At 38.5% G+C, this 17,519-nt stretch overlaps 2 long non-coding RNA genes across 4 annotated transcripts in view; one reads left to right on the top strand and one right to left on the bottom strand.

The window, feature by feature from the left end:
- The window catches only part of LOC103349327 (uncharacterized), a 123,637-nt gene extending 110,916 nt beyond the window's left edge, over nt 1–12,721 (bottom strand). Inside the window, exon 1 of one of the 3 annotated variants that reach the window (XR_007921483.2) lies at nt 12,568–12,721. This is a non-coding gene — a long non-coding RNA (uncharacterized lncRNA). The remainder of the gene's footprint in view (nt 1–12,567) is intronic. The other 2 variants (XR_007921482.2, XR_011379182.1) reach the window with 2 other exon arrangements.
- Nucleotides 1–17,519, top strand: part of LOC103349328 (uncharacterized) — a 29,906-nt gene that overhangs the window by 1,961 nt on the left and 10,426 nt on the right. The window lies entirely within an intron of this gene.

The raw sequence follows: 17,519 nt of genomic DNA, 5'->3' as shown, positions 1-17,519 counted from the left end.
GGGCCTGCACTGTGATGCAGTGGGTTAATCCTCTGCTTGTGGTGCCAGCATCCTCTAAGGGCTCCACTTCCAATCCAGCTCTCTGTTATAGCCTGGGAAAGCAGTGGAGGATAGCCCAAGCACTTGGGCCCCTGCACCTGCACTGGAGACCTATAAAAAGCTCCTGGCTCCTGGTTTCGGATCAGCCCAGCTATAGCCACTATGGCCATTTGAAGAATGAACCAGTGGAGGGAAAGCCTTTCTGTTTATCTTTCCTGCTCACTGTCTGTAACTTAACTTCTAAAATAAATAAAGTTTTTAAAATATGTTGGTCCTTGGGGCCAGCACCGTGGCTCAACAGGCTAATCCTCCACCTTGTGGCGCCGGCACACCGGGTTCTAGTCCCGGTCAGGGCGCCGGGTTCTGTCCCGGTTGCCCCTCTTCCAGGCCAGCTCTCTGCTGTGGCCCGGGAGTGCAGTGGAGGATGGCCCAAGTGCTTGGGCCCTGAACCCCCTGGGAGACCAGGAGAAGCACCTGGCTCCTGCCTTCAGATCAGCGTGGTACGCTGGCTGCAGCACGCTGACCACGGCAGCCACTGGAGGGTGAACCAATGGCAAAGGAAGACCTTTCTCTCTATCTCTTTCTCTCACTGTCCAAAAAAAAAAAAAAAAAAAAAATTAAAATATGTTGGTCCAAATTGGTTCTGAAACTTGTCTATTAACATACTGTTTTATCAAAATTTTAAAAACAGGAGAAAGACTTGGGTCAAGTAGGACTCTAGAATAATGCAGATGAAGGGCTTTCATTTCAGATACAAATTATTCATCTGTCAGAAGCACAGTCAGAAGCAGAGCTGTGACAGCTCAGATATCCTGAGTTCTAGTTGAGAATATTTTTTTTTATTAGAGAAACAGAAAAAAATAAACTGACAGAGTTCCCAACTGCTGGTTTACCCTCCAAATGCCATCAATAGCCTTGGCTGGGACAGGCTGAAATCAGGAGCCAGGAACTCAACTCAGGTCTCACATATGGATGGCAGGTACCCAAATATTGGGTCGTTGTCTGCTGCTTCCCACATGCTATGGAGGAAGCTGAAATTGGGAGATGGAACCTGGAATCAAACCCAGACACTGGGCATCCTAACTGAAGTCTTATCTATATTGGGTTAAATGTCTACTCCAAGAGAGAGTAGTTTTTATGCTACCTATTCTATCCCTATCATGACAGGATACGTGATTGTAGCTGTTAAAGTCTAAATTTAAGAGCAGTTCTAGCAGTAAGGAAACAGATTTCTGTTATCATTATCTCCTTAGATGAAAGTGGAATCCTATAGCCCCCACTCTACCTTTCAAATATCTGAAAAATATTGATAAATGTCATTGATCTACAACACTCATTGCCTATGAACCAAGGTATAGGAAATAAGAATCATGAGGCAAAGCAAAAAAATCTTGATTTCTGTAAAAATATGTATTATACTATCTATACTTTGTCTCTAAGAAATTCAGAAAGTCTCAGGCACTCATGGAAGTAAGGAGTGCAATTCTCTTTAAAGAAGAAAGAAAAAGCACTTAGTTTTATTATTTCCTTATTTTCTGGTAGCTCCCATTAGAAATAGTGTTTGGGATTTGATTAGTACTTCTCCAGAAGACAAGTTATTTAGTGCTCCAAACATCATCATCACCCTAAACAACAAATGATACAATAATTACTAAGAGTAATATACAACATAGTATGAGTCAAGCACTGCTCTATTTTGATATGTCTATATAAAGTTTAAAATTCACAAAAGTCTCAAGTAAGAGCTATTATTTTTATTCCCCTATTACATGTAGAGAGTTATGGAATAAGCACAATTTTAGTTGCTAAAAACATTAAAAATTAGGTGTGATCAGGCTCTTCTGTCATGCCTAAATTGGGTGCATTATTCATTGGGTTTGTGACCTGATGACTTAAGTGTTGATAACTCAGGGATCCCTTAGGTGTAATGTGGTTCAGAAAGGAAGGAGTCCCCTTGTCTGCAAGGAAGCTCAGGGGAAGCTGCAGAGATGAGCATGTCCTTCATTTTGTTCCTGATGCTGAGTAGATGTCATTGACACATGTGGGAGAGTTCCAAAAAGCTGGCCAACTGTGGGAAAGTAGAAGGGTTTGGATGCTGGTGATTGGGATAAGGATGAGTGGATTAAATTTATAGAAATGGAAGATTTATGTGAAGTAAATATGATGATAATAATAATGTGTAGAGCACACATGTCAGTAATTAGGACAGCTGGGTGCTCATTATGAATATTCTACCAACCAACTGTGTGACCTGGTAACTTTCTCATCTGTAAAACAAAACAAATTAACTAAGTGACCTCTAACACTCTTCAGATTTAACTAATTTTGTGATTTCATGTTTTCAAGTAAAGAGATATTTTAAACTTCATTGTATGATGAAGAAATTGAAGTCTCTGTGAAATTAAATAACTGGCCAAGTGTAACAAAAGCAGCGAATGGCAGAACTGGGTCTAGAATACAGGTTTTTCTAACATTTACCTCTCAAATGGAGACTATAGAATGAGGGACAGTTTGGCAACATTGTATTGTATTCTGTATTCATATTGTAAGGCAATATAACTAAGCATTTTAATAGGATTAATAAGATTAATAAAAGTTTAATAACTTTCAACAAGCAATAGTTGCTTATAAAATGATTCATTTAGTAGTCTTTACAGTAAGCTAATATATAAGCAGCTTTATAAATTTTTTAAAAATGTTTATTTATTTTCGTCTACTTGATAGGCAGAGAGAAAGACACAGAGACAGAGAGAAAGATTTTCCATTAGCGGGCTCACTCCCTAAATGTCTATAAAAGCCAATGCTGGACCAGGCTAAAGCCAGGAACCAGGATCTCCCATGAGGTTGGTGAGGATGCAGGTATTTGAGCCTCCATCTTCTCCCTCCCAGGATTCATTAGCAGGATCAGAAGCAGAGTAGCTGGGACTCGGACCAGCACTCCCATATGGGATGTGGACATTCCAAGCAATGGCTTAATCCTTAACACATCCCTATTTTTTATTTTATTTATTTATAAATATTTTATTAAGGAATGTGACTGAAAAAGGGAGAGACACATAGAGAGTGAGATATTCTATCTGCTGATTCACTTCTCAAATGGCCACAATGACATATGCTTGGGCCAGGCTAAAGCCAGACACTTGGAATTCCATCCAGGTCTTCAGCAATTGGCAATAGCTCAGAAACTTGGATATGTTTTGCTGCTTTCTCAGATGTATTAACAGTTAGATGGAAAGAGGGGCAGTTGGACCTCCAATAGGCACTCAGACCTGGGATGTCAACATTGCATGCCAGCCCTTTACCCCTGTTTTTAATTTTTAAAATTTTATTTGTTTTAATTTTGTTGAAAGAGTGAAATAAACAGACTGATAGATCTTCTATCCATTGGTTCATTCCCTCAAACTGCAATAGGGTTGGACCAGGCTGAAGAGAGGAGGTCTCGCACATGGGTGGCAGGGATCCAAGTACTTGAACTATACTCTGCTGTCTCTCAGAGTGTGCATTAGTGGGAAACTGGGACTTGAATCCTAGCAGTGTTATATGGGATACATGGGCCCCAAAGCCTGTTGTAACTGCTGCCTGCACCAAATTTTTCCCCTGGACAGCTATTATCTATAATATTTATTTACTCTTCGCTCAACATTTTGGTTTGTTTCTTTGAGGCAGAATTTGGGGCCTGTTAAGCCAGTGGGACAGCTCAGGTACAGAATTTGTTATTTATCATAAATGGATTCTCTCTTTCTTGCTGTTTCTTCCATACTAAGTAAAACAAAACAAAGCAAGATAAAAAGCCATACTCCTCAAAGATGACGTGGCTCAGTCTGTGTTAGGAGGAAAAAAAAGAAATGAAAGAAAAGGAAAAGAAAAAAAACCAGCACTGATCCTGCAGTTGTTCACAGTGAGGTTCACCCATCAGAGCTGAAAATAACCTATATTTTATTTCCCTTATTTTTAGAAAACTGCCATGGACACAGGGGTGGCCTAGTGGCCAGCTGTGCCCTGAAATGCCTGAAGCCATTGCAATCAGTGCTCCACTGTCTGAGGCTCCCAAAATGAAACACTTTGAACACTCATTCAAAGGTGTGAAAGCATGAAATTGGCACAATGGCTGGCCACTGCAGCACTTCCCATTTTTTTTGCATTGCCTTCTGCTTCCCTTGTCTGCCCTTTCTGCTCTTTGTCCCTTGATTCTGACAGTTCTTCAAATGTCTGCTTAAAGAGCTGTGGCAGCCTGGGAAAGAGAACAGGAAAGTGTTCTTAGGGAGGTCTCTATCTTGAAGTGAAGAAAGCCTAGGAAAAACAGCTGTATTCAAAAACCCTGAAAAATCTGGCTGAGATAATATACTGAATGCACCCCAAGAAAGGTGTTTTGCATACATATATACATTAGTGGACTAATCAATTTTTGGTTTAAATCAAAGACACTTAAAACACACCTATCTTCTTAGAAAACATCTATGTCACTTCAATCTTATCTTTCATCTCCACCCTCTCAACTTGAATCAATTGGGAAGTTCTTCAGAGGCTCTGGGATAGTTTCACCCAACGCTTGCATATGTAGTACAATCTAGCACAGTCTCTGCCCCTTTGACTTACAAATATTTTTAGCTGATGAGTTGTTGAATGAAACTAAGGCAAGTTAAATTTATCTTGAACTCAACAACTGTTTTGGAAAAAGTTGCCTACAATGAGCCTGTATGCTACTGACATATAACAGGTTATCACTGGAAATTCATGCATTCCCTCTGCTTTTACCCATTTTTGCAAGAATTCCCTCTGCCTTATTTACTTTCAAAATCTTTATTTAAGAACATATTTAACCACAAATCTTCCACGGAGCTCCCGTCTGCCACTAGTTCCTATTTACTAGTGAGTTTCTCTTCCCTCATATACTGGGATGGCATTGTGTATCATCTTACGTGCTTTTTTATTCTCTGAAATTCCTTTTAGGCCTATAATACTTCCCCACCCCCTTTTCCAATTCTTTTAGTATCCAGGGCAGCCTAGGTTTTCTGCTTCAGGAGTTAGAAGGTCACAACAGGACAAGGGAGGACAAAAGTCAATTCTTAGCTTTTAGTTTTAAATATGTTTTCAAAACTCCAAGTAGAAATAAAAGGGTTTTTTGAACCTTAAAACTCAGTCTCTGCCATAAACAATAGTTGTAGGAAGAATGTCTGAAGGTGAGAGCCAGTATTTTTGTTCTAGAACTGATAAATATTAAACAGGCAGAGCAAAAGGTGAGCATTAGAGAGGAAAGAAGAATTAAAAGTTGGTGACTCCCAAGAAGGGACGGCATTTCTATTTGGCTAAAGGTATTAATTATAACAGCATGTATATGAAACATAAATGTGTATTATTTGTGATACAGAACAATGTTTACATGGTCACACACAGATCATGAACTACTTCTTGTGATCTTTCCTGTCTCAGTTTTATACTCTGCTTGGTCATATTTCACTTTATTGTGGATGATAGTTGTTTACTACATAGTCTCTACATTTGAGCAAAAGTCACTTGAGAGAAAAGATTTGTTCATGTTTGTACAACCCATGATCCTTTATCATACAAGGACCTTCATCAATCACATACAAATAAAATTTAAAACAATGAAATTTTATTTAGTAAGCTGACTGTTTATGAGGTCAAATATATAGGCAATTTGCTCTCCCGTGTTTTATCCTCACTTTCTTTTTGTAGCATATGTGGGTACATGTATTTACTCGTGCATGTCTGTGTGTGTGTGTGTATGATGGAATCTTGAGAAAAACAAAATATTTATGGAATAATGTATCCTTTAGGATGTTTTAGGTTGCCTGAAGCAGAAAATATGCCATCAATGTTTGTGCAATAAAAAAATTAAACATCTTGTTAATAGTAAGTGCATAGGTATATTACTAAGTAAATTCAATGGCTCCCAGATGCAATTTGAATCTGCATTTCTTCTGTCTTTTAGTTCATCTTCCTCTAAATGTTGCTTTTGTCTCTGTCTAAAGTCTTTCATTGTTATATATGATTATCCCAGTTTTGCATGCATAACAGGAACACAACCAGTAGAGGAGGGAGCATTTCTTCTTCATGTCCCTTTGTAGGAGTAAAGGAACCTTTCAGTAAAACTCCTTATTGTTTCTCCCCTTACTTCTTCATTGACTAGAAGTGGTCAGTTGGCAAATTCTAAGTTTAGAGTTGTCTCTGATGAAGGTAATGGAATTACAAGTTGCTTTAAGGGAATTATCCACATCACACTTGAGAGGGTTGGCCACTCCAAGGAAAAGGATTTTTTCCTGAAGAAAAGAAGAAGAGTATAATAGTAACAATGGCTGGTCAATTAATACTGATAATAATTACTGATACTTTAATTTGTCAAGTGCTTACTTTATTGAAGGCACTAAACTAAACAGGTAAATATACTACTACACTTAATGAATGTGGGAGCTGTGCAAAAGATATATATACCAACTCACACAATTGAAAAACATGCCCAAGTTTACATAACGATAAGTGATGAAGTGAAAAGTAAATATTCAAAGCAATGACTGCCTGTTTCAGAGCCATTTCTGTCTCACTTGTGAAGGCAATAAGAGACCCTGTGATTCTGAAGCCTGGAAGTTTAGATAGAGATGCATTCTGTTCCATGAGTTTAGTAAACTATTTTCTGGGTCCAACCTGGTCACTTCCTTTAACCTATAACAAGTTTACCCAAATACAATACTTGCAGATCATAAACTTTCTTTTAATTTGAGTGCAAAGTCTGTTCTCTCAGACTTCTCACTAATGATCTGTTTTAGGGTCACTCAAAATCTGGATTTCTTTGTCAATTAAACTGAGTTAAGGAGGCAAGAAACTGGACATATTAGATGATTCGATCAATTTAAGCATGACCATGTCTCGGTTTTTATTTATAAAGACAATTATTATTAAGGAATAGTAATGTATCTGCAGACAGTTCTTTACACATTTCTGAAGACAACTTTAACTGAATTACTCATCACTGGAGCTTCAAACTAGAGCTTAGAAATTATTTTAAGAGAAGATAATCACTATATGTGGGTATTATCATTTTAATGATCAAACTCATTTCGTCTCATAAAATGATTGAGTTTCAAGTTGATACCCCCTGTACTCTCTTCCCTCCAAATCCAAATTCAAGGGTTATTACATTAAATCTGCCTAGCCATGGGTTTATCCATGCTTTCCATTTCCTCAGCATTGAGAACAAAGTTTCCTTTAATTTTGTCTTCCTGATGGTTTTCATCTCTAAATTTCTCAGGCAATTCCCAAGTATTGTGTAAAGATACAAGCCAGTTCTGACTGTACACTACTCTTAAGTAGCTGTTTAATGTGTGGAAAATAGTTTTTATCTAAACCCAAGTATATTGACAGGTCCAGATGACAAATTTATTTCAGTTGGTATCATGGTGCCTGGCAAATAGTCAGTCCACGATAGGTGATGTGTATAGGAATCTTTTCTCAGGTGTCTTAATTTGCCTATACTTAATGTAACTGTTGATATACCTACCTAAGAATATATTGAGGCAGAAACATACTAGTGTTAACTGGTAGAGTGTAATGGGTGGGTGGATACATTCACCAGTGCTAGGTTAGAAACAGCCTAGGAGTATACAATTAAGTTTCTCCCCACTATACTATTTTTGTACTATAGTACAAAATTTTACTCACCATTTTCACTTCTCTGATTTATTTTCTCCTTTGTTTTTCTTTCTTATTCTATTTATTTACTTTTAGCCAAATGACAGATATTGCCCCTTATTCAGAAGTAAAACTAATAAATATTCTAGAAACATAAGCATACCTGCCAAAATATCCCATTTTACTCAACTGAAATACTAAAAGATGCATGTGAAGAATATATCTATCAACTACTGGATAGAATGATGAGTTAAAAAAAAATCGGCATATTCACCTGCCTCCATCAACTCTTTTCTGTGGTTCTGTGGCCTCAAGCTGCTTACTGCAAATTAGATTTTGCCTTAATATGCTAATGTTGAATAAGGGAATTGGGTTCTAAATAATTAAGTTGTGAGAAGTACAAAACTAAAGCAATCTATTAATGCAATATGAACATCCCTTGATTATATTTGCAGAGTGAATTTACCTGCTTTAAATGGTGAATTAGAATTGAAGGTAAATTGAAATTTAGAAGAAAATTCAATAATAAAACACCACCACAACCCCCACTCATCTTGCTATTTCAAATGTCAATGCCTCCATTTAGTCATATACTACTTAGATAAGGACACATTATAACCTGAAGGCCACAAGAGGTGTCTCTTAACTGATCCAGTCATTCTCCTGACAAGTATGCATTCCCAGTACTCCTCCTATCTCCATCAAAGGAAGAAATTCCACCATATTTAGTAGACATTTTGCTGTTTGTATTTGTTCTTGTAAAATTGTGAACTTTTTTTGGTTTCATGAAATTTGAAAACATTTAAAAGGTTTGTATAATGAAGCTGTTCCTCAGTATCCACAGAGTTGGTTCCAGGTCTCCCTGTGGGACACACTCAAATCCCTTCTATAAAATGGCACAGTATTAAAATATAACCTACACACATCCTCTGAAATACTTTAAATCATGTTCAGAATTATGCCATTGTAATACCTAATACGATATAAATGATAGAAAATAGTTGTTATACAGTATTACTTGTGGAATAACAAAAATGTACATGCTCAATTCAGACACAACATTTTGCAAATGTTTTTGACCTCTGTTAGAATCCATGCATGTGGCTACTATGCATATGGAGGGTTGACTGTACATTTATATATCCCTTGCTTTTTCCACTTGGTGGTACTCTTGATAGATCTGGAAGGAGGGTTAGGATAGATAGCTAGTGCCAATAGATAATTGAATGAGACATTTTCCAGGCCATAGAAAAAGATTTTGGAGGAAAAAAAACAAACAAACAAAAAACCAAATATTTCACTGGAATAAGATCATGTGGGCTAAAGGAGAAAAGTCTCTCTGAGCTTGAAGACCATGGCTTGTATCAGGCCTGGACACTTATCAGGAACCGCAGGACACTGCAGGGTAAAATTTAAGTGGTACCTGAGGAATAGTATGAAATTACAAGGTTGATGTTAAAGTGTTGATGACTCTATCTTGAAGAACACCCCTAGAAAAGAGATGGGGCTACAACTCCCGACCCTTGTGTCTTGCCTGGGATGGGGCTAAAATGGTAGATGTGATCATTGGTAGGCTTAGAAATGAGATAAAGAATAAAGCTGGAGAAATCAAGAGGTTGAAAGAAAATGGAACTAACGGCATACAGGGAAGCACCCAAAACACCCAATACAGTAGTGCGAAAGATCTGCAAGAGCAATGACCGGCTCTTGGGAAGTCCAACTGGGCCTCCTGTTATGAGTATATGAGCAGACACACACTGAAAATCCCTGACTGAGAGGAGATTAAGGGACAGGACAGCAAAGTGAAAAACAACCAAATAAATAAAAGTCAACCAAATAAAGAGTCATAAATATTTTCTGAATTTCTCATGTAGTCCACACTATCCATTCGGTTTCCTTGAAAAATTGAATTATGATTCTTGAAAATCACAGCCTTATTGTATTTTCCATGGCCTTGTCTTAATAGATGATGAATCGTTAAGTAGCACCTGCCACAGAGAAGAATCCTTTGCAGTCACAGTGCATTTTCACCCTGTGAACTGCAATTAAGCCCATAGTTTTGCTTCCCAATATATCTCATTAGCACAGATTTGAAAAATAACTAATGATGAGAAGTTTCACATTTGCATATTGAGACTTAATAATTTACCTTTCATTATTTGTAGATTGGAAACTGTGAGTAGAAATAAGATGATATTTAGAATCAGGAGGCCTGAGTTTGAATGCTATCTCTGTTACTCTGGTTTTGTTTTTTACTTAATTTAAAATATCAGACCTCAATATCAACATCTACCAAATGCTGCTAATATTAAACATTTCACTGAATTTTTAGAAAAAGGGATGTAGGCTGGCACCACGGCTTCACTAGGCTAATCCTCTGCCTGCGGCGTCGGTACTCCAGGTTCTAGTTCCGGCTGGGGCGCCGGTTCTGTCCTGGTTGCTCCTCTTCCAGTCCAGCTCTCTGCTGTGGCCTGGGAAAGCAGTGGAGGATGGCCAAGTGCTTGGGCCCTGCACCCTCATGGGAGACCAGGAGGAAGCACCTGGCACCTGGCTTCAGATTGACGCAGCGTACTGGCCGTGGTGGCCATTTGGGGGGTGAACCAATGGAAGGAAGACCTTTCTCTCTCTCTCTCTCTCTCTCTCACTGTCTAACTCTGCCTGTCAAAAAAAAAAAAAAAAGAGATGTAAATGAAGTAAAAAAAAGCTATCATCGTGTGCAATAAGCACACACACATACACATACGCACATGCACAGTGCTCACATATTCCATGTGCTCAACACATGCAATTTAATGTTTTGAGGAGTTTCCAGTGGAGAACTCAGAGTGCTTGCTGCATCTGCTTGCAGTGCTGAGCCTCAGTCTTCAGTCAGTATCAAGTTTTACTATTCAGAATCAGTTAGTTCCTGAATCCAAAGGGCACTACATAGCCCTACATGAATGAGTAAGGAGTCTTCCACATGCAGCCCACTAACAGTCTTCCTTTATCCCTTTTCTACCTCTTGAAGGTAAACTCAAGAACTCTAAGCTGATTTAGCTCAATCACCACTTCTAACATAGTATGCCCCTGCTTAAAAACTCCCATTAATCACTCATTTGCTACAAAATTAAGTTCAAATAAAGATCTCATTCCTTCCATGAAACTATCTCTGAATATCCTATATATATATATACATATATATGTGTGCTATTTTGTTCTATTCTGAATTCACATTTGTAAATTCCTATGATTCCATCACATTTTCTTCTCTTTGCTCCTATGTATTTGCAGGGTGGGGGGAGGTTTGGGAAAGTAGAGAGTGTATTTTCCTCTTCTGTGTTTCTCACAGCACTTACCCTATTGCCCTGCAAATAAAAATCTCTCTCATTTTGTTACTATTAATATTAGTGGTAATTCTATGCAACACGGAAACCCCACATAATTCTGTGGCCTTATCTCTGGTGCTTAATTAATCCTACAATATTGCTGAGAGCGGAGTAAATTATAAATTATGCATAGTGTAAACATGGATTATTTTTCTCTTCCACACATTAGGGCATATGTTCTCTACATTCATTTCTATTGGACATACTGACAGACAGACAAAGTGCATGCCCACAAATACAAAGAAGAAAGGACAGGAGCTGGGGGGTGGGAGGAGACAGGGATAAAAGAAGACAGGGAGAGAAAGAGATTGCACTTTAATAAAGGTTCCTGTGGTGCTGGCCTTATCATCTGTAAGATGAAGGCATGCCATTTCCACTAATAAAGGTTTTTCTTTTTAAATTTAATGTGATCATGATTAGCTTATACCTCTTTAAGGCTTTCTTATTCATAGAGAAATGAGGGAAACAGGTATCCAATGATCTCAAACCTATGTACATTGATGCTTAAAATCTTCAACTCCGGATTCAGTGATATGGTCTGCATATGCAACCTGAAAAGGTCAAATTGGCCAAGAATATAATTGGGCCCAGCATCACATTGTAATTAAGGCTACCGAAGGTTTGAACATGCCACCTCTCTGTCTCTCAAATGCAGGGGAAACACAGGCTTCACAGGCCACAGAAAAATGCACTGATTAATTACCCAGTGATGTGATATTATTCCTGCCAGGATAGTCCCTCTGAAATGTCAGAAGGATTAGAAGTGCCACATCTTCCTCCCAGACTCTAATCTTAAAGGGCCCTAGGATGAAAACACAGCAATTACGTTCATAGACTGTGTCAATTTTACAATAGAAAAAAGAGTGTTCCCAACAGCAAATAATTATAGCACTGCTTAATGATTGATTTAACATAGAAAACCCATCTAATTCCTTTTGTCATTACAATCTACAGTACTAACAATCTAACAATGCTGCCTTCGTGGATAGACATTACATTAGCATTAAGAATAATGCTAATACAACATGCAGTTTAACTTGTTATATTTTGAGTCAGCAATGCTCCCCCATACAGTTATTAGTAAAGAACACCTTCTGAGTGATACCAACAGGCTGAGAATTTGCTTTTCAGCATCTGTGCAAATGCAAACGAACATTGAAACCCAAAATAGTCTCCTGCATATTTCATACAGCAGGAGACATTGTGTTTTCTGTTTACCTAGGATATAATTCCAACAGAAAAGCCCAAGCTCTACCAGATCAATTCATGATGCTTCCAAACAGATCCTTATAAGGCTGACATGCAAATGAAAGTCTTCAGAAGATCACCTATGGAAACCTAGCTTGTCTACAAGCCAAAAATCATATTACAGTCTAAAGAAAAATTTAAAAATGAAAAAAATTACTAAGGCTGTGTGGCTTTCATGGCCTAAGTGATACAGTAATAATAAGATCATTCCAAAACACTTAAAATACAATTAAAAGAAGTCAAAAAAATAAAAATTGTGGAAATTTACCTTCCTCTGAAGTAATCCGCAAGAATTTATATGGGCGAGGAAGAAGTTTCTAAATCTTGCTCCTGTTACCGTCTCAGGAACTGACTTCGGGCAAAGTCCAGCTGACTACATAACAGATCCAATTTGGGGTGTTACTGATTCATTCACTCCATAAACTGTAAGTATTAACTGAGGGCCTACTTGTGTTATGTGCCTGGACCCATCAACCATGACTCTTCAGTACAAAGGACAAACATATGAACTTCACTCTACATTCTACTGGTTAGCTGTGATGGTTGGGCCATATTCAGCGGGCATTGATACATGCATTGTAGTGCTCTGCAGGAACCATTTGAGGAATTTGCTAAGATATGGAGTTCCAGGTTCCATCTTGGTCAGGTGCCTCAATGGAAGTTCTATTTTGCATTTAGCCAAAAAAAAATCAGTTTATATGTATGATGCCTAGATAGCTGGAGTATATTAAATACAGGTTCAACAACTTACTAGGTGTGTCTTATTTGACAAGTGAACCAAGTTTTTTGTATATTACTTATTTACTCATGTGTAAACTGAAAATGACAATTGAGCTCCTTCCCACAGAGGGCTTTTCTGTGAAAGTTAAGTGAATTAATTCACAAAAAGACCTTAGACGAGTAGCTAGCAGATTATTAGTTATTATTCTAATCACCTGTGTTTGAACTAATCTTATAGTACTTTCAGTGTGTATTAATCTCTTTATTCTTATTGTCTTCAAGAAGAATCTTCTGAGTTTCATTAGACCAATCATAAATCATATATTTCCTTAAGGAAGAGATTGGATGCCTCAATCATTATGTTAGTATCATGAGACATAACTTTTATTAAATGTATAAAACTCAGAAGTCTGTTTCCATATTAGCATTCAGAAGACAGTTGGCAATAGTCTGTTCTCATAGCCTAATATTTCTTGTTTTGTATCAACATTTGTGTTTGTTAATACAACATGTTGATTTATCAGAATTTTGTGCTTGTTGTATATGGGACACAAATGTAAATCCGTCAAGTTATTAGTACTGAACAATCAAGACTCAGTTTCCAATTAAATCCTTAATGTTGCTCCCAAATTACAACCTTTCTTTAGTATTGCTAATAAGAATAGTCGTAGTATCTTTGAGTGTGTTATCTCATTTTGGTAGGGCCTCCCTCTTCAGTATTGGAGAGATAACGTTGGTAACTTGGTGTTCTTCCTTAAACTCTCTCTCTCATTCTCTCTCTCTCTCGACACTTTCTCTCCAAGCCTCTCTCTCCCTTCCCCCTCATTTTCTTTTACATATGTACCGTTCTTTCACATCCACCCAATCTCCCTTAGAGAAAATTTACTTCTTTTCACAAAAGTGAAGGAAGCTGGTCCCTAGGTATCTTCTGTTGTCTCATAAACTTGACCCAAATTTTTTATCAAACACTATTGAGCATTTAGAATATGGTGAAGTCAGGCTCCATATCTTTGAGATCCCAATTCACAAAGTTATGTGTTACAATTTCAGTCCAGTCCCCACATTGGAAAAGTCAATGGCTCTTTTTAAGACTAGATGAATAAGTCTGAGGGATCTGTTTAATTGCAAAGTGAACACCGTTAATGCACTGTATGTTTCAAAATTGCTAAAATGAATTTTTAATGTTTTCATAAAAAGTGATAAATTGATGCAGTGAAGGACATGTTACTTAGCTTGATTGAATCTCCCTGTACTTATACATAGATCAAAATATCACACTCTACTTTATAAATACACATAATTATTATTTGTCAATTAAAAATAAATAAAGCATTACAAATATGCAAACATTGGGTTTTCAAGTAATACATCATATTGATTAAAATGTATTCAGCTATTAGCATGATTTTAACATTGACCCTTTCAATAAAATAAGAAAGATAAGAAAACAAAAGGTAAGACAAATGGAGAATTTGACTCTTTAACTAGTTTTGCTTTCCCTTGGGAGTGAAAATGTCACTTTCCATTAGACTACATGTTTGGGAATCAAAATCCTCCCATTTCCTTGGTGAGAGCTTGGAGTGTTGATTCCTGGTTCATCATATAACTTTCTCTACATTAAAATTTATAATAAAATTTCACATATATCTAAATACAATACCAAATTCAAGCTCATAACAGTTTGGGCAAGTCTAGCTATTGCAATTGTATGTACTTTCCCTCCAGCCTTCAACTCTCAGTCTTTTCTGGACTGTTTCTGAAGCTATTTTATTAGATTTGGGGCCTGTTTGAAGTAGGGTAAGGTTCAAGATGCTTTTCTGGTACCCCTTTTCTTCCAATACTCATACATAATTGTGTCAACCCAAGAAGACAAGCTGATCAGTTAATATAGAGTTTTTATGAGATTAAGTGGAGGTTTTAAGAATGGACAATGCACTTTTACTGTCTCTGAGATCATATAGTGGAGCAGCTGGGTAGTGTCGCTCCCCCTCTTCGCGGAGGAACAACACAGGACCCTGCACTGTTCTTTTGTCTGCTCGGCCCTCCCGGGGTTTGCTGCTGGTCCTTCCAGGGTTGGCTACCGTCCTTCCACCTGCGTGGAAGGGCGGTTCCCCCTGCCACTTCCCCCACTTCTGCGGGGGAGCGGCACACCGCCGGCCGGCTCTCTCGGGGGCTGCTCAGATGTTATACGGATGTTCCCCTTAGATGTTCCTGGTGCATGTTGTCTCTCTCCTCCTTTATAGTCCTCTTCCACCAATCCCAACTCTGCTACCCACACACCGAGTACGCTGCTCTCCTCCAATCAGGAGCAGGATCAGCTCCTGCAGGTTACTGGTCAACTGGAGGCAGCTGTGTAAAAGCTGTTTACTCCTCTCCCAGCGCCATATTGTGGGAGAGCAGATGCATAGAATAAGTCTTACTTCCAGTAACTTAGTCTAGTCTGAGTTGCTCCCCACAGGGTAGAAGGGTGTAATGCTCTGACTTTAAAGATCTTAATAAGCATATGAAAAGTAGAGAGAATGAAAATGTATACCAATGCAAGAGTTTGGGCATGAACTTTGGAATTTTTTTTTTAGCATCAGCATAGCAATAAAGACACATACTTGTTTTGATTCACTTTCTTGTTCTTGTAATTTTTGTTTTTCTCTCCCAGTAGGATCTCAGGCTAAGAGTTTGGTTATCTCTGCATGGTCCCAAGTTTGTGTGGTCAAAGGTCAATTTCTATTTTCTCTCTGGTTTTCTTCTTCTTTTATTTTATCCAAACTGGATAATAAAAACCTTCCAAGGCTTATTTAGGTGACAAGGTGAGATAATAAAAACCTTTGTGAGGACAAAGATACTGCTATATATGTATCATCATTGATAATAATCATCAATCTTATCATTATTTCATTTTGGATCACCAAGTTGGAGACACAATGAGCAAGAATCGGATTTTTAAAAAATCCTGAAAGGAAAACAAGTGAGTTTGAGTGAGAAAAGATTAAATATAAAGAGATCTGCAACATGGTAGTGATCTTGTAAATATACTTCTTTTTTTAAAAGATTTATTTATTTATATGAAAAGGCAGAGGGGGGCCAGCACTGTGGCTCACTTGGTTAATCCTCCACCTGTGGCGCCGGCATCCCATATGGGTGCCAGGTTCTAGTCCTGATTGCTCTTCTTCCAGTCCAGCTTTCTGCTTTGGCCCCGGAAGGCAATGCAGGATGACCCAAGTGCTTGGGCGCCTGAACCTGCATGGGAGACCAGGAAGAAGCACCTGGCTCCTGGCTTTGCATCGGCACAGCGCCGGCCGTAGTGCCATTTGGGGAGTGAACCAATGGAAGGAAGACCTTTCTCTCTCTCTCCCTCTCTCTCTCTTTCTCACTGTCTATAACTCTACCTGTCAAATAAATAAAAAAAAAAGGCAGAGTTACAGAGGAACAGAGAGAGAGAGAGAGAGAGAGACAGAAAGAAATACAGAGAGAGAGGTCTTCTATCTGCTGGTTCACTCCCCAGTTCGCCACAATGGCTGGAGCTGTGGAGATCTGAAGCAAGGAGCCAGGTGTTTCTTCCAGGTCTCCCATGTGGGTGCAGGGCCCCAAGGACTTGGGCCATCTTCTACTGCTTTCTCAGGCCATAGCAGAGAGCTGGATCTGAAGTGGAACAGGCAAAACAGGAACTGGCATCCATATGGGAATGCCTGCACTGTAGGTGGCGGCTTTACCTGCTTCACCACAGCTCTGGCTCAGTAAACATACATCTTAACATCTCAATAATGAATTCTCCACCCCTACTGTTCTCCAAAACCATCTCACTTATGAATTCCCACATGTGAGACCTGTTTCCTTGAACTTGCTCAACCGGAATGCATTCCCATTCCCTACCCATTTTCTTTACTCCTGAACACTTGTACTGTGTCTTTCTTTGTACTGCTACCACCAAGCCTACAGCACACTACCTAGAGCCTAGGAATCCAAACTATGCATATTTATGAAGACCTAGCTTTCAAGATCCCTGATATCATGGATCAACAAAAGTGCTTATTTTTCACACTGTTCATGAAGTAAATTCAAAGATGCTGAAGTCATCTTTCCCTGACTAATTTGTGAATATTTGAAGATGAAACTGAGGGTGAAACATTGTTCCCATCCTTATAACTGATAGTATGTTTAATACTCAACAAATATTTTGTAGTCAAAAATATGAAAATATAAATATTAGTGGATGACATTCAAAATATTTGCATTAAAATTAGTTTAAGATATTCAAGTGTTGGGGTAGTGGGTAAAGCCACTACCTGCAGTGTCATCATCCTATATGGGCGCCAGTTCAAAACCCGGTTGCTCCACTTCTAATCCAGCTCTCTTCTATGGCCTGGGAAAGCAGTAGAAGATGGCCCAAGTCCTTGGGCCCCTGCACCCATGTGGGAGACCCTGAAGAAGCTCCTGGCTCCTGGCTTCGGATCGGCACAGCTCCAGCCATTGTGGCCAACTGGGGAGTGAACCAGCAGGTAGAAG

Source organism: Oryctolagus cuniculus, chromosome 10 (assembly GCF_964237555.1).
Source record: "Oryctolagus cuniculus chromosome 10, mOryCun1.1, whole genome shotgun sequence".
Lineage (NCBI taxonomy): Eukaryota > Metazoa > Chordata > Mammalia > Lagomorpha > Leporidae > Oryctolagus > Oryctolagus cuniculus.
This window is presented reverse-complemented; position numbering and strand designations above follow the sequence as displayed.